This window comes from Taudactylus pleione, unplaced genomic scaffold, assembly GCF_031769625.1.
Source record: "Taudactylus pleione unplaced genomic scaffold, aTauple2 ptg000070l, whole genome shotgun sequence".
Taxonomy (NCBI): Eukaryota; Metazoa; Chordata; class Amphibia; order Anura; family Myobatrachidae; genus Taudactylus; species Taudactylus pleione.
The window spans coordinates 17356025-17379521 of NW_028284472.1; the positions used below are offsets into that span (position 1 = coordinate 17356025).

Consider the following 23497-nt stretch of genomic DNA (forward strand, 5'->3'; position numbering starts at 1 on the left):
CCCTTTCAAAGTTAGATCACAAGTTACAATGTAATTTCAGATTCCTTTAAACCAGTAATTGGTGTTTTGAAAACACTTTTGTCTCTGCTCAACTAGCCTTGCTCAGATTGAGGGGTATGTATTCTAAAATATCATAAAAAATGTCTCCCTACAGTCCTTAATTGTGTACCACAAATTATGTCACTAAATCCGCATACTTTAAAAAGGACATGCACCAAATATCAACAAGAGGAAGACTCAGATATAGCTGTTTTTGCATTTCAGAGAACTATTGTAAATATCTGACACTCCTTTGCCACTCTATGTTATCTACAAGTGCTACAGTCGAACCAAGCGCTAAAACCGCCAGGGGCTCTGTGGCACAATGGATAGCGCATTGGACTTCTAGTTGGTTATAGTTATTCAAAGGTTGTGGGTTCGAGTCCCACCAGAGTCGTTCTTCAGTTTTAAATGCAAATATTTAAGATTTACATTCAACTTTTCATAACAATATGATTGGAGATTGGACATCCGAATACTACATAAACAATATAATGATCGGTTGTTGACTGGAAAGTCCCTTTCAAAGTTAGATCACAAGTTACAATGTAATTTCAGATTCCTTAAAACCAGTAATTGGTGTTTTGAAAACACTTTTGTCTCTGCTCAACTAACCTTGCTCAGATTGAGGGGTATGTATTCTAAAACATCATAAAAAATGTCTCCATACAGTCCTTAATTGTGTACCTCAAATTATGTCACTAATTCTGCATACTTAAAGTAGGACTTGCACCATATATCAGCAAGAGGAAGACTCAGATATAGCTGTTTTTGCATTTGGGAGAACTATTGTAAATATCTGACACTCCTTTGCCACTCTATGTATTCTACAAGTGCTACAGTCGAACCAAGCGCATAAACTGCCAGGGGCGCTGTGGCGCAATGGATAGCGCGTTAGACTTCTAGATGGTTGTAATTATTCAAAAGTTGTGGGCTCGAGTCCCACCAGATTCATTCTTTAGTTTTAAATGCAAATATTTAGGATTTACATTCAACTTTTCATAACAATATGATTGGAGATTGGAGATCCTTATACTAAATAAACAATATAATGATCCGTTTTTGACTGGAAAGTACCTTTCAAAGTTAGAGCACAAGATACAATGTAATTTCAGATTCCTTTAAACCAGTAATTGGTGTTTTGAAAACACTTTTGTCTCTACTCAACTAGCCTTGCTCAGATTGAGGGGTATGTATTCTAAAACATCATAAAAAAATGTCTCCCTACAGTCATTAATTGTGTGCCACAAATTATGTCACTAAATCTGCATACTTAAAATAGGACTTGCACCAAATATCAGCAAGAGTAAGACTCAGATATAGCTGTTTTTGCATTTGGGAGAACTATTGTAAATATCTGAGACTCCTTTGCCACTCTATGTATTCTACAAGTGCTACAGTCGAACCAAGCGCTAAAACTGCCATTGGCTCTGTGGTGCAATGGATAGCGCATTTGGCTTCTTGTTGGTTGTAGTTATTCAAAGGTTGTGGGCTCGAGTCCCACCAGAGTTGTTCTTTAGTTTTAAATGCAAATATTTAAGATTTACATTCAACTTTTCATAACAATTTGATTGGAGATTGGACATCCTTATACTACATAAACAATATAATGATCGGTTGTTGACTGGAAAGTCCCTTTCAAAGTTAGATTACAAGTTACAATGTAATATCAGATTCCTTTAAACCAGTAATTAGTGTTTTGAAAACACTTTTGTCTCTGCTCAACTAGCCTTGCTTAGATTGAGTGGTATGTATTCTAAAACATCATAAAAAAATGTCTCCCTACAGTCCTTAATTGTGTACCACAAATTATGTCACTAAATCTGCATACTTAAAATAGGACTTGCACCATATATCAGCAAGAGGAAGACTCAGATATAGCTGTTTTTGCATTTGGGAGAACTATTTTAAATATCTGACACTCCTTTGCCACTCTATGTTCTCTACAAGTGCTACAGTCGAACCAAGCGCATAAATTGGCAGGGGAGCTGTGGTGCAATGGATAGAGCGTTAGAATTCTAGTTGGTTGTAGTTATTCAAAAATTGTGGGTTCGAGTCCCACCAGATTCATTCTTTAGTTTTAAATGCAAATATTTAGGATTTACATTCAACTTTTCATAACAATATGATTGGAGATTGGAGATCCTTATACTACATAAACAATATAATGATCCGTTTTTGACTGGAAAGTCCCTTTCAAAGTTAGATCACAAGTTACAATGTAATTTCAGATTCCATTAATCCAGTAATTGGTGTTTTGAAACCACTTTTGTCTCTGCTCAACTAGCCTTGCTCAGATTGAGGGGTATGTATTCTAAAACATCATAAAAAATGTCTCCCTACAGTCCATAATTGTGTACCACAAATTATGTCACTAAATCCGCATACTTAAAATAGGACTTGCACCAAATATCAGCAAGAGGAAGACTCAGATATAGCTGTTTTTGCATTTGGGAGAACTATTGTAAATATCTGACACTCCTTTGCCACTCTATGTATTCTACAGGTGCTACAGTCGAACCAAGCGCTAAAGCTGCCACGGGCGCAGTGGTGCAATGGATAGCGCATTAGACTTCTAGTTCGTTGTAGAGATTCAAAGGTTGTGGGTTCGAATCCCACCAGAGTCGTTCTTTAGTTTTAAATGCAAATCTTTAGGAATTACATTCAACTTTTCATAACAATATGATTGGAGATTGGACATCCTTATACTACATAAACAATATAATGATCGGTTGTTGACTGGAAAGTTCCTTTCAAAGTTAGATCACAAGTTACAATGTAATTTCAGATTCCTTAAAACCAGTAATTGGTGTTTTGAAAACACTTTTATCTCTACTCAACTAGCCTTGCTCAGATTGAGTGGTATGTATTCTAAAACATCATAAAAAAATGTCTCCCTACAGTCCTTAATTGTGTACCACAAATTATGTCACTAAATCCGCATACTTAAAATAGGACTTGCACCAAATATCAGCAAGAGGAAGACTCAGATTTAGCTGTTTTTGCATTTGGGAGAACTATTGTAATATCTGACACTCCTTTGCCACTCTAAGTATTCTACAAGTGCTACAGTCGAACCAAGCGCTAAAGCTGCCACGGGCGCAGTGGTGCAATGGATAGCGCATTAGACTTCTAGTTCGTTGTAGAGATTCAAAGGTTGTGGGTTCGAATCCCACCAGAGTCGTTCTTTAGTTTTAAATGCAAATCTTTAGGAATTACATTCAACTTTTCATAACAATATGATTGGAGATTGGACATCCTTATACTACATAAATAATATAATGATCGGTTGTTGACTGGAAAGTTCCTTTCAAAGTTAGATCACAAGTTACAATGTAATTTCAGATTCATTAAAACCAGTAATTGGTGTTTTGAAAACACTTTTATCTCTACTCAACTAGCCTTGCTCAGATTGAGTGGTATGTATTCTAAAACATCATAAAAAAATGTCTCCCTACAGTCCTTAATTGTGTACCACAAATTATGTCACTAAATCCGCATATTTAAAATAGGACTTGCACCAAATATCAGCAAGAGGAAGACTCAGATATAGCTGTTTTTGCATTTGGGAGAACTATTGTAAATATCTGACACTCCTTTGCCACTCTATGTATTCTACAAGTGCTACAGTCGAACCAAGCGCTAAAGCTGCAAGGGGTGCTATGGTGCAATGGATAGCACGTTAAACTTCTAATTGGTTGTAGTTATTCAAAAGTTGTGGGCTCGAGTCCCACCAGATTCATTCTATAGTTTTAAATGCAAATATTTAGGATTTACATTCAACTTTTCATAACAATATGATTGGAGATTGGAGATCCTTATACTACATAAACAATATAATGATCCGTTTTTGACTGGAAAGTCCCTTTCAAAGTTAGATCACAAGTTACAATGTAATTTCAGATTCCTTTAAACCAGTAATTGGTGTTTTGAAAACACTTTTGTCTCTGCTCAACTAGCCTTGCTCAGATTGAGGGGTATGTATTCTAAAACATCATAAAAAATGTCTCCCTACAGTCCTTAATTGTGTACCACAAATTATGTCACTAAATCCGCATACTTAAAATAGGACTTGCACCAAATATCAGCAAGAGGAAGACTCAGATATAGCTGTTTTTGCATTTGGGAGAACTATTGTAAATATCTGACACTCCTTTGCCACTCTATGTATTCTTCAAGTGCTACAGTCGAACCAAGCGCTAAAACTGCCATGGGATCTGTGGAGCAATGGATAGCGCATTGGACTTCTAGTTGGTTGTAGTTATTCAAAGGTTGTGGGTTCAAGTCCCACCAGAGTCATTCTTTTGTTTTAAATGCAAATATTTAAGATTTACATTCAACTTTTCATAACAATATGATTGTAGATTGGACATCCTTATACTACATAAACAATATAATGATCGGTTTTTGACTGGAAAGTCCCTTTCAAAGTTAGATCGCAAGATACAATGTAATTTCAGATTCCTTTAAACCAGTAATTGGTGTTTTGAAAACACTTTTGTCTCTACTCAACTAGCCTTGCCAAGATTGAGGGGTATGTATTCTAAAACATCATAAAAAAATGTCTCCCTACAGTCATTAATTGTGTACCACAAATTATGTCACTAAATCCGCATACTTAAAATGGGACTTGCACCAAATATCAGCAAGAGGAAGACTCAGATATAGCTGTTTTTGCATTTGGGAGAACTATTGTAAATATCTGAGACTCCTTTGCCACTCTATGTATTCTACAAGTGCTACAGTCGAACCAAGCACCAAAACTGCCATTGGCTCTGTGGTGCAATGGATAGTGCGTTCGACTTCTCGTTGGTTGTAGTTATTCAAAGGTTGTGTGCTCGAGTCCCACCAGAGTCGTTCTTTAGTTTCAAATGCAAATATTTAAAATTTACATTCAACTTTTCATAACAATTTGATTGAAGATTGGACATCCTTATACTACATAAACAATATAATGATCGGTTGTTGACTGGAAAGTCCCTTTCAAAGTTAGATTACAAGTTACAATGTTATTTCAGATTCCTTTAAACCAGTAATTGGTGTTTTGAAAACACTTTTGTCTCTACTCAACTAGCCTTGCTTAGATTGAGTGGTATGTATTCTAAAACATCATTAAAAAAATGTCTCCCTACAGTCCTTAATTGTGTACCACAAATTATGTCACTAAATCTGCATACTTAAAATAGGACTTGCACCATATATCAGCAAGAGGAAGACTCAGATATAGCTGTTTTTGCATTTGGGAGAACTATTTTAAATATCTGACACTCCTTTGCCAATCTATGTTCTCTACAAGTGCTACAGTCGAACCAAGCGCATAAAGTGCGAGGGACGCTGTGGCGCAATGAATAGCGCGTTAGACTTCTAGTTGGTTGTAATTATTCAAAAGTTGTGGGCTCGAGTCCCAGCAAATTCTTTCTTTAGTTTTAAATGCAAATATTTAGGATTTACATTCAACTTTTCATAACAATATGATTGGAGATTGGAGATCCTTATACTACATAAACAATATAATGATCCGTTTTTGACTGGAAAGTCCCTTTCAAAGTTAGATCACAAGATACAATGTAATTTCAGATTCCTTTAAACCAGTAATTGGTGTTTTGAAAACACTTTTGTCTCTACTCAACTAGCCTTGCTCAGATTGAGGGTTATGTATTCTAAAACATCATAAAAAATGTCTCCCTACAGTCCTTAATTGTGTACCACAAATTATGTCACTAATTAGGCATACTTAAAGTAGGACTTGCACCCTATATCAGCAAGAGGAAGACTCAGATATGGCTGTTTTTGCATTTGGGAGAACTATTGTAAATATCTGACACTCCTTTGCCACTCTATGTATTCTACAAGTGCTACAGTCGAACCAAGCGCATAAATTGGCAGGGGAGCTGTGGTGCAATGGATAGAGCATTAGAATTCTAGTTGGTTGTAGTTATTCAAAAGTTGTGGGCTCGAGTCCCGCCAGATTCATTCTTTAGTTTTAAATGCAAATATTTAGGATTTACATTCAACTTTTCATAACAATATGATTGGAGATTGGAGATCCTTATACTACATAAACAATATAATGATCCGTTTTTGACTGGAAAGTCCCTTTCAAAGTTAGATCACAAGTTACAATGTAATTTCAGATTCCTTTAAACCAGTAATTGGTGTTTTGAAAACACTTTTGTCTCTGCTCAACTAGCCTTGCTCAGATTGAGGGGTATGTATTCTAAAACATCATAAAAAATGTCTCCCTACAGTCCATAATTGTGTACCACAAATTATGTCACTAAATCCGCATACTTAAAATAGGACTTGCACCAAATATCAGCAAGAGGAAGACTCAGATATAGCTGTTATTGCATTTGGGAGAACTAGAGTAAATATCTGACACTCCTTTGCCACTCTATGTATTCTACAAGTGCTACAGTCAAACCAAGCACTAAAACTGCCAGGGGCTCTGTGGCGCAATGGATAGCGCATTGGACTTCTAGTTGGTTGTAGTTATTCAAAGGTTGTGGGTTCGAGTCCAACCAGTGTCATTCTTTAGTTTTAAATGCTAATATTTAGGAATTACATTCAACTTTTCATAACAATATGATTGGATATTGGACATCCTTATACTACATAAACAATATAATGATTGGTTGTTGACTGGAAAGTTCCTTTCAAAGTTAGATCACAAGTTACAATGTAATTTCAGATTCCTTAAAACCAGTAATTGGTGTTTTGAAAACACTTTTATCTCTACTCAACTAGCCTTGCTCAGATTGAGTGGTATGTATTCTAAAACATCATAAAAAAATGTCTCCCTACAGTCCTTAATTGTGTACCACAAATTATGTCACTAAATTCGCATACTTAAAATAGGACTTGCACCAAATATCAGCAAGAGGAAGACTCAGATATAGCTGTTTTTGCATTTGGGAGAACTATTGTAAATATCTGACACTCCTTTGCCACTCTAAGTATTCTACAAGTGCTACAGTCGAACCAAGCGCTAAAGCTGCCAGGGGCGCAGTGGTGCAATGGATAGCGCATTAGACTTCTAGTTGGTTGTAGTGATTCAAAGGTTGTGGGTTCGAATCCCACCAGAGTCATTCTTTAGTTTTAAATGCAAATCTTTAGGAATTACATTCAACTTTTCATAACAATATGATTGGAGATTGGACATCCTTATACTACATAAACAATATAATGATCGGTTGTTGACTGGAAAGTTCCTTTCAAAGTTAGATCACAAGTTACAATGTAATTTCAGATTCATTAAAACCAGTAATTGGTGTTTTGAAAACACTTTTATCTCTACTCAACTAGCCTTGCTCAGATTGAGTGGTTTGTATTCTAAAACATCATAAAAAAATGTCTCCCTACAGTCCTTAATTGTGTACCACAAATTATGTTACTAAATCCGCATACTTAAAATAGGACTTGCACCAAATATCAGCAAGAGGAAGACTCAGATATAGCAGTTTTTGCATTTCAGAGAACTATTGTAAATATCTGACACTCCTTTGCCACTCTATGTATTCTACAAGTGCTACAGTCGAACCAAGCGCTAAAACCGCCAGGGGTTCTGTGGCACACTGGATAGCGCATTGGATTTCTAGTTGGTTGTAGTTATTCAAAGGTTGTGTGTTCGAGTCCCACCAGAGTCATTCTTCAGTTTTAAATGCAAATATTTAAGATTTACATTCATCTTTTCATAACAATATTATTGGAGATTGGACATCCTAATACTACATAAACAATATAATGATCGGTTGTTGACTGGAATGTCCCTTTCAAAGTTAGATCACAAGTTACAATGTAATTTCAGATTCCTTTAAACCAGTAATTGGTGTTTTGAAAACACTTTTGTCTCTACTCAACTAGCCTTGCTTAGATTGAGTGGTATGTATTCTAAAACATCATAAAAAAATGTCTCCCTACAGTCCTTAATTGTGTACCACAAATTATGTCACTAATTCCGCATACTTAAAGTAGGACTTGCACCATATATCAGCAAGAGGAAGACTCAGATATAGCTGTTTTTGCATTTGGGAGAACTATTGTAAATATCTGACACTCCTTTGCCACTCTATGTATTCTACAAGTGCTACAGTCGAACCAAGTGCTAAAACCACCAGGAGCTCTGTGGCGCAATGGATAGCGCATTGGATTTCTTGTTGGTTGTAATTATTCAAAGTTTGTGGGTTCGAGTCCCACCAGAGTCGTTCTTCAGTTTTAAATGCAAATATTTAAGATTTACATTCAACTTTTCATAACAATATGATTGGAGATTGGACATCCTTATACTACATAAACAATATAATGATCGGTTGTTGACTGGAAAGTCCCTTTCAAAGTTAGATCACAAGTTATAATGTGATTTCAGATTCCTTTAAACCAGTAATTGGTGTTTTGAAAACACTTTTGTCTCAGCTCAACTAGCCTTGCTCAGAATGAGGGGTATGTATTCTAAAACATCATAAAAAATGTCTCCCTACAGTCCTTAATTGTGTACCACAAATTATGTCACTAAATCCGCATACTTAAAATAGGACTTGCACCAAATATCAGCAAGAGGAAGACTCGGATATAGCTGTTTTTGCATTTCAGAGAACTATTGTAAATATCTGACACTCCTTTGCCACTCTATGTATTCTACAAGTGCTACAGTCGAACCAAGCTCTAAAACCGCCAGGGGCTATGTGGCGCAATGGATAGCGCATTGGACTTCTAGTTGGTTGTAGTTATTCAAAGGTTGTGGGTTCGAGACCCACCAGAGTTGTTCTACAGTTTTAAATGCAAATATTTAAGATTTACATTCAACTTTTCATAACAATATGATTGGAGATTGGACATCCTTATACTACATAAACAATATAATGATCGGTTGTTGACTGGAAAGTCCCTTTCAAAGTTAGATCACAAGTTACAATGTAATTTCAGATTCCTTAAAACCAGTAATTGGTGTTTTGAAAACACTTTTGTCTCTGCTCAACTAGCCTTGCTCAGATTGAGGGGTATGTATTCTAAAACATCATAAAAAATGTCTCCATACAGTCCTTAATTGTGTACCACAAATTATGTCACTAAATCCGCATACTTAAAATAGGACTTGCACCAAATATCAGCAAGAGGAAGACTCAGATATAGCTGTTTTTGCATTTGGGAGAACTATTGTAAATATCTGACACTCCTTTGCCACTCTATGTATTCTACAAGTGCTACAGTCGAACCAAGCACATAAACTGCCAGGAGCGCTGTGGTGCAATGGATAGCACGTTAGACTTCTAGTGGGTTGTAGTTATTCAAAAGTTGTGGGCTCGAGTCCCACCAGATTCATTCTTCAGTTTTAATTGCAAATATTTAGGATTTACATTCAACTTTTCATAACAATATGATTGGAGATTGGAGATCCATATACTACATAAGCAATATAATGATCGGTTTTTGACTGGAAAGTCCCTTTTAAAGTTAGATCACAAGTTACAATGTAATTTCAGATTCCTTTAAACCAGTAATTGGTGTTTTGAAAACACTTTTGTCACTACTCATCTAGCCTTGCTTAGATTGAGTGGTACGTATTCTAAAACATCATAAAAAAATGTCTCCCTACAGTCCTTAATTGTGTACCACAAATTATGTAACTAAATCCGCATACTTAAAATAGGACTTGCACCATATATCAGCAAGAGGAAGACTCAGATATAGCTGTTTTTGCATTTGGGAGAACTATTGTAAATATCTGACACTCCTTTGCCACTCTATGTATTCTACAAGTGCTACAGTCGAACCAAGCACATAAACCGCCAGGGGCTCTGTGGCGCAATGGATAGCGCATTGGACTTCTAGTTGGTTGTAGTTATTCAAAGGTTGTGGGTTCGAGTCCTACCAGAGTCGTTCTTCAGTATTAAATGCAAATATTTAAGATTTACATTCAACTTTTCATAACAATATGATTGGAGATTGGACGTCCTTATACTACATAAACAATACAATGATCGGTTGTTGACAGGAAAGTCCCTTTCAAAGTTAGATCACAAGTTACAATGTTATTTCAGATTCCTTTAAATCTGTAATTCGTGTTTTGAAAACACTTTTGTCTCAGCTCAACTAGCCTTGCTCAGATTGAGGGGTATGTATTCTAAAACATCATAAAAAATGTCTCCCTACAGTCCTTAATTGTGTACCACAAATTATGTCACTAAATCCGCATACTTAAAATAGGACTTGCACCAAATATCAGCAAGAGGAAGACTCAGATATAGCTGTTTTTGCATTTGGGAGAACTATTGTAAATATCTGACACTCCTTTGCCACTCTATGTATTCTACAAGTGCTACAGTCGAACCAAGCTCTAAAACCGCTAGGGGTTCTGTGGCGCAATGGATGGCGCATTGGATTTCTAGTTGGTTGTAATTATTCAAAGGTTGTGGGTTCGAGTCCCACCAGAGTCGTTCTTCAGTTTTAAATGCAAATATTTAAGATTTACATTCAACTTTTCATAACAATATGATTGGAGATTGGACATCCTTATACTACATAAACAATATAATGATCGGTTGTTGACTGGAAAGTCCCTTTCAAAGTTAGATTACAAGTTATAATGTGATTTCAGATTCCTTTAAACCAGTAATTGGTGTTTTGAAAACACTTTTGTCTCAGCTCAACTAGCCTTGCTCAGAATGAGGGGTATGTATTCTAAAACATCATAAAAAATGTCTCCCTACAGTCCTTAATTGTGTACCACAAATTATGTCACTAAATCCGCATACTTAAAATAGGACTTGCACCAAATATCAGCAAGAGGAAGACTCGGATATAGCTGTTTTTGCATTTCAGAGAACTATTGTAAATATCTGACACTCCTTTGCCACTCTATGTATTCTACAAGTGCTACAGTCGAACCAAGCTCTAAAACCGCCAGGGGCTCTGTGGCGCAATGGATAGCGCATTGGACTTCTAGTTGGTTGTAGTTATTCAAAGGTTGTGGGTTCGAGACCCACCAGAGTTGTTCTACAGTTTTAAATGCAAATATTTAAGATTTACATTCAACTTTTCATAACAATATGATTGGAGATTGGACATCCTTATACTACATAAACAATATAATGATCGGTTGTTGACTGGAAAGTCCCTTTCAAAGTTAGATCACAAGTTACAATGTAATTTCAGATTCCTTAAAACCAGTAATTGGTGTTTTGAAAACACTTTTGTCTCTGCTCAACTAGCCTTGCTCAGATTGAGGGTTATGTATTCTAAAACATCATAAAAAATTTCTCCATACAGTCCTTAATTGTGTACCACAAATTATGTCACTAAATCCGCATACTTAAAATAGGACTTGCACCAAATATCAGCAAGAGGAAGACTCAGATATAGCTGTTTTTGCATTTGGGAGAACTATTGTAAATTTCTGACACTCCTTTGCCACTCTATGTATTCTACAAGTGCTACAGTCGAACCAAGCACATAAACTGCCAGGAGCGCTGTGGTGCAATGGATAGCACGTTAGACTTCTAGTTGGTTGTAGTTATTCAAAAGTTGTGGGTTCGAGTCCCACCAGATTCATTCTTTAATTTTAATTGCAGATATTTAGGATTTACATTCAACTTTTCATAACAATATGATTGGAGATTGGAGATCCATATACTACATAAACAATATAATGATTGGTTTTTGACTGGAAAGTCCCTTTTAAAGTTAGATCACAAGTTACAATGTAATTTCAGATTCCTTTAAACCAGTAATTGGTGTTTTGAAAACACTTTTGTCTCTACTCAACTAGCCTTGCTTAGATTGAGTGGTATGTATTCTAAAACATCATAAAAAAATGTCTCCCTACAGTCCTTAATTGTGTACCACAAATTATGTCACTAAATCAGCATACTTAAAATAGGACTTGCACCATATATCAGCAAGAGGAAGACTCAGATATAGCTGTTTTTGCATTTGGGAGAACTATTGTAAATATCTGACACTCCATTGCCACACCTTGTATTCTACAAGTGCTACAGTCGAACCAAGTGCTAAAACCGCCAGGGGATCTGTGGCGCAATGGATAGCGCATTGGACTTCTAGTTGGTTGTAGTTATTCAAAGGTTGTGGGTTCGAGTCCCACCAGAGTCGTTCTTCAGTGTTAAATGCAAATATTTAAGATTTACTTTCAACTTTTCATAACAATATGATTGGAGATTGAACATCCGAATACTACATAAACAATATAATGATCGGTTGTTGACTGGAAAGTCCCTTTCAAAGTTAGATCACAAGTTACAATGTTATTTCAGATTCCTTTAAACCAGTAATTGGTGTTTTGAAAACACTTTTGTCTCTACTCAACTAGCCTTGCTTAGATTGAGTGGTATGTATTCTAAAACATCATAAAAAATGTCTCCCTACAGTCCTTAATTGTGTACCACAAATTATGTCACTAATTCCGCATACTTAAAATAGGACTTGCACCAAATATCAGCAAGAGGAAGACTCGGATATAGCTGTTTTTGCATTTCAGAGAACTATTGTAAATATCTGACACTCCTTTGCCACTCTATGTATTCTACAAGTGCTACAGTCGAACCAAGCGCTAAAACCGCCAGGGGCTCTGTGGCGCAATGGATAGTGCGTTGGACTTCTAGTTGGTTGTAGTTATTCAAAGGTTGTGGGTTCGAGTCCCACCAGAGTCGTTCTTCAGTTTTAAATGCAAATATTTAAGATTTACATTCAACTTTTCATAACAATATGATTGGAGTTTGGAGATCCTTATACTACATAAACAATATAATGATCGGTTGTTGACTGGAAAGTCCCTTTCAAAGTTAGATTACAAGTTATAATGTGATTTCAGATTCCTTTAAACCAGTAATTGGTGTTTTGAAAACACTTTTGTCTCAGCTCAACTAGCCTTGCTCAGAATGAGGGGTATGTATTCTAAAACATCATAAAAAATGTCTCCATACAGTCCTTAATTGTGTACCACAAATTATGTCACTAAATCTGCATACTTAAAATAGGACTTGCACCAAATATCAGCAAGAGGAAGACTCAGATATAGCTGTTTTTGCATTTGGGAGAACTATTGTAAATATCTGACACTCCTTTGCCACTCTATGTATTCTACAAGTGCTACAGTCGAACCAAGTGCTAAAACCGCCAGGGCTCTGTGGCGCAATGGATAGCGCATTGGACTTCTAGTTGGTTGTAGTTATTCAAAGGTTGTGGGTTCGAGTCCCACCAGAGTCGTTCTTCAGTATTAAATGCAAATATTTAAGATTTACATTCAACTTTTCATAACAATATGATTGGAGATTGGACATCCTTATACTACATAAACAATATAATGATCGGTTGTTGACTGGAAAGTCCCTTTCAAAGTTAGATCACAAGTTACAATGTTATTTCAGATTCCTTTAAACCTGTAATTCATGTTTTGAAAACACTTTTGTCTCAGCTCAACTAGCCTTGCTCAGATTGAGGGGTATGTATTCTAAAACATCATAAAAAATGTCTCCCTACAGTCCTTAATTGTGTACCACAAATTATGTCACTAAATCCGCATACTTAAAATAGGACTTGCACCAAATATCAGCAAGAGGAAGACTCAGATATAGCTGTTTTTGCATTTGGGAGAACTATTGTAAATATCTGACACTCTTTGCCACTCTATGTATTCTACAAGTGCTACAGTCGAACCAAGCACTAAAACCACCAGGGGCTCTGTGGCACAATGGATAGCGCATTGGACTTCTAGTTGGTTGTAGTTATTCAAAGGTTGTGGGTTCGAGTCCCACCAGAGCCATTCTTCAGTTTTAAATGCAAATATTTAAGATTTACATTCAACTTTTCATAACAATATGATTGGATATTGGACATCCTTATACTACATAAACAATATAATGATCCGTTTTTGACTGGAAAGTCCCTTTCAAAGTTAGATCACAAGTTACAATGTAATTTCAGATTCCTTAAAACCAGTAATTGGTGTTTTGAAAACACTTTTGTCTCTGCTCAACTAGCCTTGCTCAGATTGAGGGGTATGTATTCTAAAACATCATAAAAAATGTCTCCATACAGTCCTTAATTGTGTACCACAAATTATGTCACTAAATCTGCATACTTAAAATAGGACTTGCACCAAATATCAGCAAGAGGAAGACTCAGATATAGCTGTTTTTGCATTTGGGAGAACTATTGTAAATATCTGACACTCCTTTGCCACTCTACGTATTCTACAAGTGCTACAGTCGAACCAAGCACATAAACTGCCAGGAGCGCTGTGGTGCAATGGATAGCACGTTAGACTTCTAGTTGGTTGTAGTTATTCAAAAGTTGTGGGCTCGAGTCCCACCAGATTCATTCTTTAGTTTTAAATGCAAATATTTAGGATTTACATTCAACTTTTCATAACAATATGATTGGAGATTGGAGATCCATATACTACATAAACAATATAATGATCGGTTTTTGACTGGAAAGTCCCTTTTAAAGTTAGATCACAAGTTACAATGTAATTTCAGATTCCTTTAAACCAGTAATTGGTGTTTTGAAAACACTTTTGTCTCTACTCAACTAGCCTTGCTTAGATTGAGTGGTATGTATTCTAAAACATCATAAAAAAATGTCTCCCTACAGTCCTTAATTGTGTACCACAAATTATGTCACTAAATCCGCATACTTAAAATAGGACTTGCACCAAATATCAGCAAGAGGAAGACTCAGATATAGCTGTTTTTGCATTTCAGAGAACTATTGTAAATATCTGACACTCCTTTGCCACTCTATGTATTCTACAAGTGCTACAGTCGAACCAAGTGCTAAAACCACCAGGGGCACTGTGGCGCAATGGATAGCACATTGGACTTCTAGTTGGTTGTAGTTATTCAAAGGTTGTGGGTTCGAGTCCCACCAGAGTCGTTCTTCAATTTTAAATGCAAATATTTAAGATTTACATTCAACTTTTCATAACAATATGATTGGAGATTGGACATCCTTATACTACATAAACAATATAATGATCCGTTTTTGACTGGAAAGTCCCTTTCAAAGTTAGATCACAAGTTACAATGTAATTTCAGATTCCTTAAAACCAGTAATTGGTGTTTTGAAAACACTTTTGTCTCTGCTCAACTAGCCTTGCTCAGATTGAGGGGTATGTATTCTAAAACATCATAAAAAATGTCTCCATACAGTCCTTAATTGTGTACCACAAATTATGTCACTAAATCCGCATACTTAAAATAGGACTTGCACCAAATATCAGCAAGAGGAAGACTCAGATATAGCTGTTTTTGCATTTGGGAGAACTATTGTAAATATCTGACACTCCTTTGCCACTCTATGTATTCTACAAGTGCTACAGTCGAACCAAGCAAATAAACTGCAAGGAGCGCTGTGGTGCAATGGATAGCACGTTAGACTTCTAGTTGGTTGTAGTTATTCAAAAGTTGTGGGCTCGAGTCCCACCAGATTCATTCTTTAGTTTTAATTGCAAATATTTAGGATTTACATTCAACTTTTCATAACAATATGATTGGAGATTGGAGATCCATATACTACATAAACAATATAATGATCGGTTTTTGACTGGAAACTCCCTTTTAAAGTTAGATCACAAGTTACAATGTAATTTCAGATTCCTTTAAACCAGTAATTGGTGTTTTGAAAACACTTTTGTCTCTACTCAACTAGCCTTGCTTAGATTGAGTGGTATGTATTCTAAAACATCATAAAAAAATGTCTCCCTACAGTCCTTAATTGTGTACCACAAATTATGTCTCTAAATCCGCATACTTAAAATAGGACTTGCACCAAATATCAGCAAGAGGAAGACTCAGATATAGCTGTTTTTGCATTTGGGAGAACTATTGTAAATATCTGACACTCCTTTGCCACTCTATGTATTCTACAAGTGCTACAGTCGAACCAAGTGCTAAAACCGCCAGGGGCTCTGTGGCACAATGGATAGCGCCACAGGTTATTCAAAAGTTGTGGGTTCAAGTCCCACCAGAGTCATTCTTCAGTTTTAAATGCAAATATTTAAGATTTACTTTCAACTTTTCATAACAATATGTTTGGAGATTGAACATCCGAATACTACATAAACAATATAATGATCGGTTGTTGACTGGAAAGTCCCTTTCAAAGTTAGATCACAAGTTACAATGTAATTTCAGATTCCTTTAAACCAGGAATTGGTGTTTTGAAAACACTTTTGTCTCTACTCAACTAGTCTTGCTTAGATTGAGTGGTATGTATTCTAAAACATCATAAAAAAATGTCTCCCTACAGTCCTTAATTGTGTACCACAAATTATGCCACTAATTCCGCATACTTAAAATAGGACTTGCACCAAATATCAGCAAGAGGAAGACTCAGATATAGCTGTTTTTGCATTTGGGAGAACTATTGTAAATATCTGACACTCCTTTGCCACTCTATGTATTCTACAAGTGCTACAGTCGAACCAAGCACATAAACTGCCAGGAGCGCCGTGGTGCAATGGATAGCACGTTAGACTTCTAGTTGGTTGTAGTTATTCAAAAGTTGTGGGCTCGAGTCCCACCAGATTCATTCTTTAGTTTTAATTGCAAATATTTAGGATTTACATTCAACTTTTCATAACAATATGATTGGAGATTGGAGATCCATATACTACATAAACAATATAATGATCGGTTTTTGACTGGAAAGTCCCTTTTAAAGTTAGATCACAAGTTACAATGTAATTTCAGATTCCTTTAAACCAGTAATTGGTGTTTTGAAAACACTTTTGTCTCTACTCAACTAGCCTTGCTTAGATTGAGTGGTATGTATTCTAAAACTTCATAAAAAAATGTCTCCCTACAGTCCTTAATTGTGTACCACAAATTATGTCACTAAATCTGCATACTTAAAATAGGACTTGCACCATATATCAGCAAGAGGAAGACTCAGATATAGCTGTTTTTGCATTTGGGAGAACTATTGTAAATATCTGACACTCCTTTGCCACTCTATGTATTCTACAAGTGCTACAGTCGAACCAAGTGCTAAAACCACCAGGGGCTCTGTGGCGCAATAGATAGCGTGTTGGACTTCTAGTTGGTTGTAGTTATTCAAAGGTTGTGGGTTCGAGTCCCACCAGTGTTGTTCTTCAGTTTTAAATGCAAATATTTAAGATTTACATTCAAGTTTTCATAACAATATGATTGGAGATTGGAGATCCTTATACAACATAAACAATATAATGATCGGTTGTTGACTGGAAAGTCCCTTTCAAAGTTAGATTACAAGTTATAATGTGATTTCAGATTCCTTTAAACCAGTAATTGGTGTTTTGAAAACACTTTTGTCTCAGCTCAACTAGCCTTGCTCAGAATGAGGGGTATGTATTCTAAAACATCATAAAAAATGTCTCCATACAGTCCTTAATTGTGTACCACAAATTATGTCACTAAATCCGCATACTTAAAATAGGACTTGCACCAAATATCAGCAAGAGGAAGACTCAGATATAGCTGTTTTTGCATTTGGGAGAACTATTGTAAATATCTGACACTCCTTTGCCACTCTATGTATTCTACAAGTGCTACAGTCGAACCAAGCGCGAAAACTGCCAGGGGCTCTGTGGCACAATGGATAGCGCATTGGACTTCTAGTTGGCTGTAGTTATTCAAAGGTTGTGGGTTCGAGTCCCACCAGAGTCGTACTTCAGTTTTAAATGCAAATATTTAAGATTTACATTCAACTTTTCATAACAATATGATTGGAGATTGGACATCCTTATACTACATAAACAATATAATGAACTGTTTTTGACTGGAAAGTCCCTTTCAAAGTTAGATCACAAGTTACAATGTAATTTCAGATTCCTTAAAACCAGTAATTGGTGTTTTGAAAACACTTTTGTCTCTGCTCAACTAGCTTTGCTCAGATTGAGGGGTATGTATTCTAAAACATCATAAAAAATGTCTCCATACAGTCCTTAATTGTGTACCACAAATTATGTCACTAAATCCGCATACTTAAAATAGGACTTGCACCAAATATCAGCAAGAGGAAGACTCAGATATAGCTGTTTTTGCATTTGGGAGAACTATTGTAAATATCTGACACTCCTTTGCCACTCTATGTATTCTACAAGTGCTACAGTCGAACCAAGCACATAAACTGCCAGGAGCGCTGTGGTGCAATGGATAGCATGTTAGACTTCTAGTTGGTTGTAGTTGTTCAAAAGTTGTGGGCTCGAGTCCCACCAGATTCATTCTTTAGTTTTAATTGCAAATATTTAGGATTTACATTCAACTTTTCATAACAATATGATTGGAGATTGGAGATCCATATACTACATAAACAATATAATGATCGGTTTTTGACTGGAAAGTCCCTTTTAAAGTTAGATTACAAGTTACAATGTAATTTCAGATTCCTTTAAACCAGTAATTGGTGTTTTGAAAACACTTTTGTCTCTACTCAACTAGCCTTGCTTAGATTGAGTGGTATGTATTCTAAAACATCATAAAAAAATGTCTCCCTACAGTCCTTAATTGTGTACCACAAATTATGTCACTAAATCCGCATACTTAAAATAGGACTTGCACCATATATCAGCAAGAGGAAGACTCAGATATAGCTGTTTTTGCATTTCAGAGAGCTGATTTCTTCTCGTATCTTAATAATAACAGTTTTGGGCTTGAATTTATCTCAACTTTTAGCAAGAACATGATAGTTTATTTGGAAATCTTCTTTTTCAATAACACCATACAAACAAGAACCCACACGAAAGACATCAGTGGAAACAATACCTTGTTATATACCAGTAATCATCACACGAAATGGATTCAGAATATCCCAAAAGGACAATTTAGTAGATTAAAAAGGAATTGTTCACAACATGACATCTTTTTACAACAAAGTGAAACAATGAAAAACAAGTTCTTGAAAAAAGGATATGATGAACAGAAATTACAAGAGGCCTTAGAAGAGATATCGCTTAAAGAGAGGAAGGATACACTTTTATATAAAGAACGCAATACAAAGGAGGATTTCGATATAGCCTTTGTCACACAATTTAATAGTCAACATCATGTAATTGAATCTATATTGAATAAGCATTGGCATATATTGCTTCTGGACAATAAATTGAAATCAGTCATTCCAACAAAACCAAAAATTATTTACAAAAAAGCATGCAACCTCAAGCATCAATTGGTGAAAAGTCATACTCATTTAAATAATGGAGCCAACTTTGGGAACAAAAAGAAAGGTCATTTTTTCTGTTTGAACTGTTTACCATGTAATACTTTAAGAAAACAATCGACACAACCATTAACTGGATTCAAATCAAATGTATCAAATAAGAGTTACAAAATTATGGATACTATCACTTGTGATACAGAAGCAGTAATTTATTTACTTGAATGTCCCTGTGGATTCCAATATATTGGTCAGACAAAAAGAAAACTAAAAATAAGAATTGCTGAGCATATTTTCAACATCAAGAAAGGTTTACAGACACATAGCGTGTCCAAACACTTTCTAGACCATCACAACCGAAATCCCTCTGGTTTGTCATTTATGGGCATACAGAAAATCTGCCCTAACTGGAGAGGAGGTGACATTTCAAAAGAATTGAGAAAAAAGGAAACAAAATGGATTTTCTGGATGCAAACCTTGCAACCTGCATGTTTAAATATGGATATAGAGATAAATGCTTTCCTTTAAATACCTATTAATCAATTAATTCTATACATTGCTTAAATTTCTCTAATTTTTACATCACTTTTTATAATATAATACCATTCTCATAATAAAAACACAAAAACGCAATACCTTAATTTTTATTTATTTCTAAAAGGAAATTATACCTAATTATACCTAATTATAGAATTAGGTTTTTAATTGAATCAATTAAATCTTTCAATAAAATGGAGCACACAGGATGGAACGCTATCCTAGAAAAAGGGCCAGGAGCCTGAAACGCGTTGGTTTTAGCGCACATCTGACACACAGCAGAGACATAGTGACGTCATCACACTGCACCTTTGCAGCATCGGGCCGTTTACACGGACGAAGAAGACGATCACCCCGTGCAGGGAACCAGCCGGACGGAGCGGAAGCCGTTAAAGGTAGGCAGATATAGGGAGAGACAGTTAGTTTTTCACGTCTGACTCCAGTATCACACCGCACTGCAAGGCATGTTATCGGAACCCTGATGTCAATTATGGACTTTCCTAAATATTAAAAAAGGGTTTTAAACATCTTTTACTAATCCCCTTTTTTTTTTTTTTTTTTTTTTACAGGTATTGTGTTACATTCATACATGTTTATTCACAAGCGCTCTTTATTTGTTACATATTAAAGTTAGATCACAAGTTACAATGTAATTTCAGATTCCTTTAAACCAGTAATTGGTGTTTTGAAAACACTTTTGTCTCTACTCAACTAGCCTTGCTTAGATTGAGTGGTATGTATTCTAAAACTTAATAAAAAAATCTCTCCCTACAGTCCTTAATTGTGTACCACAAATTATGTCACTAAATCCGCATACTTAAAATAGGACTTGCACCATATATCAGCAAGAGGAAGACTCAGATATAGCTGTTTTTGCATTTGGGAGAACTATTGTAAATATCTGACACTCCTGTGGCGCAATGGATAGCGCATTGGACTTCTAGTTGGTTGAAGTTATTCAAAGGTTGTGGGTTTGAGTCCCCCCAGAGTCGTTCTTCAGTTTTAAATGCAAATATTTAAGATTTACATTCAACTTTTCATAACAATATGATTGGAGATTGGTCATCCTTATACTACATAAACAATATAATGATTGGTTGTTGACTGGAAAGTCCCTTTCAAAGTTAGATCACAAGTTACAATGTAATTTCAGATTCCTTTAAACCAGTAATTGGTGTTTTGAAAACACTTTTGTCTCTACTCAACTAGCCTTGCTTAGTTTGAGTGGTATGTATTCTAAAACTTAATAAAAAAATCTCTCCCTACAGTCCTTAATTGTGTACCACAAATTATGTCACTAAATCCGCATACTTAAAATAGGACTTGCACCATATATCAGCAAGAGGAAGACTCAGATATAGCTGTTTTTGCATTTGGGAGAACTATTGTAAATATCTGACACTCCTTTGCCACTCTATGTATTCTACAAGTGCTACAGTCGAACCAAGCACATAAACTGCCAGGAGCGCTGTGGTGCAATGGATAGCACGTTAGACTTCTAGTTGGTTGTAGTTATTTCAAAGTTGTGGGCTCGAGTCCCACCGGATTCATTCTTTAGTTTTAATTGCAAATATTTAGGATTTACATTCAACTTTTCATAACAATATGATTGGAGATTGGAGATCCATATACTACATAAACAATATAATGATCGGTTTTTGACTGGAAAGTCCCTTTTAAAGTTAGATCACAAGTTACAATGTAATTTCAGATTCCTTTAAACCAGTAATTGGTGTTTTGAAAACACTTTTGTCTCTACTCAACTAGCCTTGCTTAGATTGAGTGGTATGTATTCTAAAACTTCATAAAAAAATGTCTCCCTACAGTCCTTAATTGTGTACCACAAATTATGTCACTAAATCTGCATACTTAAAATAGGACTTGCACCATATATCAGCAAGAGGAAGACTCAGATATAGCTGTTTTTGCATTTGGGAGAACTATTGTAAATATCTGACACTCCTTTGCCACTCTATGTATTCTACAAGTGCTACAGTCGAACCAAGTGCTAAAACCACCAGGGGCTCTGTGGCACAATGGATAGCGTATTGGACTTCTAGTTGGTTGTAGTTATTCAAAGGTTGTGGGTTCGAGTCCCACCAGAGTCGTTCTCCAGTTTTAAATGCAAATATTTAAGATTTACATTCAACTTTTCATAACAATATGATTGGAGTTTGGAGATCCTTATACTACATAAACAATATAATGATCGGTTGTTGACTGGAAAGTCCCTTTCAAAGTTAGATTACAAGTTATAATGTGATTTCAGATTCCTTTAAACCAGTAATTGGTGTTTTGAAAACACTTTTGTCTCAGCTCAACTAGCCTTGCTCAGAATGAGGGGTATGTATTCTAAAACATCATAAAAAATGTCTCCATACAGTCCTTAATTGTGTACCACAAATTATGTCACTAAATCCGCATACTTAAAATAGGACTTGCACCAAATATCAGCAAGAGGAAGACTCAGATATAGCTGTTTTTGCATTTGGGAGAACTATTGTAAATATCTGACACTCCTTTGCCACTCTATGTATTCTACAAGTGCTACAGTCGAACCAAGCGCAAAAACTGCCAGGGGCTCTGTGGCACAATGGATAGCGCATTGGACTTCTAGTTGGCTGTAGTTATTCGAAGGTTGTGGGTTCGAGTCCCACCAGAGTCGTTCTTCAGTTTTAAATGCAAATATTTAAGATTTACATTCAACTTTTCATAACAATATGATTGGAGATTGGACATCCTTATACTACATAAACAATATAATGAACTGTTTTTGACTGGAAAGTCCCTTTCAAAGTTAGATCACAAGTTACAATGTAATTTCAGATTCCTTAAAACCAGTAATTGGTGTTTTGAAAACACTTTTGTCTCTGCTCAACTAGCTTTGCTCAGATTGAGGGGTATGTTTTCTAAAACATCATAAAAAATGTCTCCATACAGTCCTTAATTGTGTACCACAAATTATGTCACTAAATCCGCATAATTAAAATAGGACTTGCACCAAATATCAGCAAGAGGAAGACTCAGATATAGCTGTTTTTGCATTTGGGAGAACTATTGTAAATATCTGACACTCCTTTGCCACTCTATGTATTCTACAAGTGCTACAGTCGAACCAAGCACATAAACTGCCAGGAGCGCTGTGGTGCAATGGATAGCATGTTAGACTTCTAGTTGGTTGTAGTTATTCAAAAGTTGTGGGCTCGAGTCCCACCAGATTCATTCTTTAGTTTTAATTGCAAATATTTAGGATTTACATTCAACTTTTCATAACAATATGATTGGAGATTGGAGATCCATATACTACATAAACAATATAATGATCGTTTTTTGACTGGAAAGTCCCTTTTAAAGTTAGATCACAAGTTACAATGTAATTTCAGATTCCTTTAAACCTGTAATTCGTGTTTTGAAAACACTTTTGTCTCAGCTCAACTAGCCTTGCTCAGATTGAGGGGTATGTATTCTAAAACATCATAAAAAATATCTCCCTACAGTCCTTAATTGTGTACCACAAATTATGTCACTAAATCCGCATACTTAAAATAGGACTTGCACCAAATATCAGCAAGAGGAAGACTCAGATATAGCTGTTTTTGCATTTCAGAGAACTATTGTAAATATCTGACACTCCTTTGCCACTCTATGTATTCTACAAGTGCTACAGTCGAACCAAGCTCTAAAACCGCCAGGGGCTCTGTGGCGCAATGGATGGCGCATTGGATTTCTAGTTGGTTGTAATTATTCAAAGTTTGTGGGTTCGAGTCCCACC

The 23497-nt window shown here is 35.8% G+C and overlaps 12 non-coding genes across 12 annotated transcripts; all 12 read left to right on the forward strand.

The window, feature by feature from the left end:
• Window positions 1–350: 350 nt before the first annotated feature.
• TRNAR-UCU (transfer RNA arginine (anticodon UCU)) lies at window positions 351–436 on the forward strand. Its single transcript is given in 2 exon segments — window positions 351–387; window positions 401–436. It is a non-coding gene; the product is annotated as a tRNA-Arg (tRNA).
• A 9393-nt stretch (window positions 437–9829) lies between these two features.
• TRNAR-UCU (transfer RNA arginine (anticodon UCU)) lies at window positions 9830–9915 on the forward strand. The gene is given in 2 exon segments: window positions 9830–9866; window positions 9880–9915. It is a non-coding gene; the product is annotated as a tRNA-Arg (tRNA).
• A 471-nt stretch (window positions 9916–10386) lies between these two features.
• TRNAR-UCU (transfer RNA arginine (anticodon UCU)) lies at window positions 10387–10472 on the forward strand. The gene is given in 2 exon segments: window positions 10387–10423; window positions 10437–10472. It is a non-coding gene; the product is annotated as a tRNA-Arg (tRNA).
• Window positions 10473–10943: 471 nt separating this feature from the next.
• TRNAR-UCU (transfer RNA arginine (anticodon UCU)) lies at window positions 10944–11029 on the forward strand. The gene is given in 2 exon segments: window positions 10944–10980; window positions 10994–11029. It is a non-coding gene; the product is annotated as a tRNA-Arg (tRNA).
• Window positions 11030–12058: 1029 nt separating this feature from the next.
• TRNAR-UCU (transfer RNA arginine (anticodon UCU)) lies at window positions 12059–12144 on the forward strand. Its single transcript is given in 2 exon segments — window positions 12059–12095; window positions 12109–12144. It is a non-coding gene; the product is annotated as a tRNA-Arg (tRNA).
• A 471-nt stretch (window positions 12145–12615) lies between these two features.
• On the forward strand, window positions 12616–12701 carry TRNAR-UCU (transfer RNA arginine (anticodon UCU)). Its single transcript is given in 2 exon segments — window positions 12616–12652; window positions 12666–12701. It is a non-coding gene; the product is annotated as a tRNA-Arg (tRNA).
• A 470-nt stretch (window positions 12702–13171) lies between these two features.
• TRNAR-UCU (transfer RNA arginine (anticodon UCU)) lies at window positions 13172–13257 on the forward strand. Its single transcript is given in 2 exon segments — window positions 13172–13208; window positions 13222–13257. It is a non-coding gene; the product is annotated as a tRNA-Arg (tRNA).
• A 470-nt stretch (window positions 13258–13727) lies between these two features.
• On the forward strand, window positions 13728–13813 carry TRNAR-UCU (transfer RNA arginine (anticodon UCU)). The gene is given in 2 exon segments: window positions 13728–13764; window positions 13778–13813. It is a non-coding gene; the product is annotated as a tRNA-Arg (tRNA).
• Window positions 13814–14842: 1029 nt separating this feature from the next.
• TRNAR-UCU (transfer RNA arginine (anticodon UCU)) lies at window positions 14843–14928 on the forward strand. The gene is given in 2 exon segments: window positions 14843–14879; window positions 14893–14928. It is a non-coding gene; the product is annotated as a tRNA-Arg (tRNA).
• A 2685-nt stretch (window positions 14929–17613) lies between these two features.
• TRNAR-UCU (transfer RNA arginine (anticodon UCU)) lies at window positions 17614–17699 on the forward strand. Its single transcript is given in 2 exon segments — window positions 17614–17650; window positions 17664–17699. It is a non-coding gene; the product is annotated as a tRNA-Arg (tRNA).
• A 4048-nt stretch (window positions 17700–21747) lies between these two features.
• TRNAR-UCU (transfer RNA arginine (anticodon UCU)) lies at window positions 21748–21833 on the forward strand. Its single transcript is given in 2 exon segments — window positions 21748–21784; window positions 21798–21833. It is a non-coding gene; the product is annotated as a tRNA-Arg (tRNA).
• Window positions 21834–22304: 471 nt separating this feature from the next.
• Window positions 22305–22390, forward strand: TRNAR-UCU (transfer RNA arginine (anticodon UCU)). The gene is given in 2 exon segments: window positions 22305–22341; window positions 22355–22390. It is a non-coding gene; the product is annotated as a tRNA-Arg (tRNA).
• The last annotated feature ends 1107 nt before the right edge of the window (window positions 22391–23497 follow it).